Raw genomic sequence first — 3027 nt, forward strand, 5'->3', positions numbered from 1 at the left:
TGTCGGAGCTGTGACAACAGCGGCGAAATACGCCGATACTTTCGGCGGAATAGCACCCAAACAAGAACACTTTCACAATCTGAATTGTTGCAAAACCGTTGCTTGTTTTGTAAGAAACACAAAAAAACTAAATCATGTTTTTAGAATCGTATTAGACTAACCGTTGCCTAGGGAATGCAATCCCGAATCGAAATCGCAAATTAAATTCGAGATCCCGCGTGATTGGAAATATCAATCTCGCGAGATTCCGAAATTTTCGGGATTAGACGAGATCCCGAATCCATTCATAAGATCCATTCATAAAAAAAATGTAAAATTAGGGTGGCTAAAAACGATGAAAACTGCTTGCTTGTGATAGTGAGGTTAATTAAAACAATTTTTTTTTGAAACAAAACAAAACCTTTATTCTTCAATATTACTAACTAAATAATTAAACTTTCTTTGGAAATCAGCATAATCCCGTCAATCACGAATGGGATCTCGACATATTATGCATCGGGATTGCTCCCGAAAAATTAGACCCGCGAGATCGGGATTGCATTCGGTAGGGACCGTTCCCTTAGGCGTTTGACTTTGGACTACGCTTGGCTTCGTCTTTTCGTCAATCGATGGCATAACATGTCCATTTGGTCAATCTTTTGGTCAGTTATCTATAATACACGAGGCCTGTGCTCAACAGTGGGATGTATATAGATTGTTTATGTTATCTTTTAGTAAATGCGCTTAAAAAAAATACTTAAACCGCAAAGATTAAAAGAGCGACGAAGAGAAGCTTCATAAGTTTGGCGGGGATGATTTGTAAATCTACCGTTTAAATTTTTCATTTAAATAAATTAAAAAAAAACAAGATAACGGGGAGTGGAATTCTTCGGGTGCTTTCAAGGCCAGAGTGAACAGGCACCTTCTGGGCGAGCGAGCTCCATCTTAGGCCTCAATGCCTTCGAGCAAATCTGGGGCCAAGAGCAAACCCATCAAAGGTAAAAAAAAGATAAGTACTCAGGTCAGTTCTCCTCCTCGAAATCTCAAATCTCTCAAAATCATCCCGTAAAGGGTTGACAAAGGAGTGAAAAAAAATTACGTCCGCGCACAATAACCGAAGTTTCATGTCGAGTCTCATGAGGAATGAAAGTTAGCAAGAAATATATACTTAGGGGGAAATAAAAAAAGTAAGTTATGAGGACCGAGGAAATTGGCTCCTAATGGAAGACGGTAGAATGGTCGTTAATGTCACAAGAAACATAATAATGCGGTTAAGGATGGCTGGATATGACTGTTTCTAGTATCTTATAATGTCAGGGAAAATCGCCAATTATATTACACACATATATAAACTCATGCATATTTCCCACCGGGGGTAAGCAGAGACTATGAAATTCCCTTTGCTTCGATCCTGACACACTTCTCCTGCTTCCTCCACATGCATCAATCGTTTCATACAAGCACGCCGGTTTTGGGTAGATCGCACTAAACCTATAGCTATCAATTGTCTGTAGCAATGAATTAGTAAAAATAATACTAAGCACTTTTTTAACTTTTTTTTGACGTTACTTATTGTAGATTTGCCGCAGATGGTATGAACTACTTGGCCGGACAAAACTAAGCAGGTAAACTAGGTGTCAATTATGAAAACTGCCAATGCTATATCCGATGATATGATATGCAGCGACGGCTATTATATGTACCTATAATCATAACTAATTTAAGAGCCACGCTATTGTCGAAGTAGCATTCTCCATGCTACTTTTTTAGGGAAAAATAGGTCAGTAGTTTCCCTCTTTCTGTCCTCCGTCTCTGAATAGTACTGACAGTTACTGCTGCCCTTTGTCAAGTTCCAGGTTACAGTCCCTGTGACTTGCCCTTCCGTCCTGCGTTTCCGTACTGATGGCTCCCATCTTCGCCGCTGCAACCGTTGAGGTCTTCGCCCGTATCCCTGTGCAAGAGTTCTACCTTGTACTCCGTTGGTCTGGGTCCCTTTCCGAACTCAGCCACCATCTCATTTCGGCCTACTAAAGCAAGAAGCCCACTCCCGTGGCAAGTTTGCGCCGAACAGGATTTGCCCCAGTGGAGGGCAGAGAGTCATCTGACTCTATATTTATGTACAATATATTATTATTATGTTCGAATTAATATCATCATCAAAATATTCAAAAAAATAGATCAAATTATTCATGAAAAAAAAAAGATGCGCTCCGCCGCGACAGTGTATCACTGCCGTGACCAGGATTCGAACCTGGGTTACTACGGCCACAACGTAGGGTCCTAACCACTAGACGATCACGGCTGTCGGAGCTCTGACTACAGCGACGAAATCTTTAATCGCATTCCAATAACTTGCTTTACTTACTTTCATTTTGTCAATTTGTCACAGTTGCGCAAGCGTCAATAAAAAGTAATTGACGCAGAGATTGGCTCATGCTGAACGGTTTGTTGCTATTATGATACTCATTGTAGTTTTATGTAGGTACATATATATCTATTATAAATAAATAAATATGTAAATAAGTCCTCAAGTCGAAGACGTAATTGTCAACTTAAAATATTAAAATGCTCAGTTGCCTCAACTGAGCATTTTGACCGGGAGTCGAGTGGAGTAAGAGGCGAGTTAACATCAAAAGACTCGTATCCACTAAGTAACATTTAACGCGCAACGCGTAACACGCAACGCGTAACGCTCAACATATATGACAACGTTGCACAACGGCGTGCGTTGCCAGCTGATTCGCAACTATCGCGCGGCTTGTTGTTTGTTTAGTACGCACCGTATCGTTAGTTAATCATCAATTGCTGACGCGCAACAACACTAGTTCCTCTGGCGACATGTTATCGACGACAGACGTGTATTAGATGCGTAGAGAGACAACACGTTTGGCAACATGTTGTTTAAAATGTTGCGCGCCAAATGTTGCCAAGTGGAAATGCGGCTTTGGAATAGAGTTAGACTTCAAGAATAGATAATGCATGAAGAATGCAACGTCTCGTCGCGACACGGCGATGCGTCATCCGTGCTATATATTTTATATTTTTTGA

The 3027-nt window shown here is 40.7% G+C and overlaps 1 non-coding gene across 1 annotated transcript; it reads right to left on the reverse strand.

Annotated features, from left to right (window-relative positions):
• Positions 1–2209: 2209 nt before the first annotated feature.
• Trnah-gug (transfer RNA histidin (anticodon GUG)) lies at positions 2210–2281 on the reverse strand. The gene has a single exon. It is a non-coding gene; the product is annotated as a tRNA-His (tRNA).
• Between the last annotated feature and the right edge of the window lie 746 nt (positions 2282–3027).

The sequence above is a fragment of the Pectinophora gossypiella genome, chromosome 2, assembly GCF_024362695.1.
Source record: "Pectinophora gossypiella chromosome 2, ilPecGoss1.1, whole genome shotgun sequence".
Classification (NCBI taxonomy): Eukaryota; Metazoa; Arthropoda; class Insecta; order Lepidoptera; family Gelechiidae; genus Pectinophora; species Pectinophora gossypiella.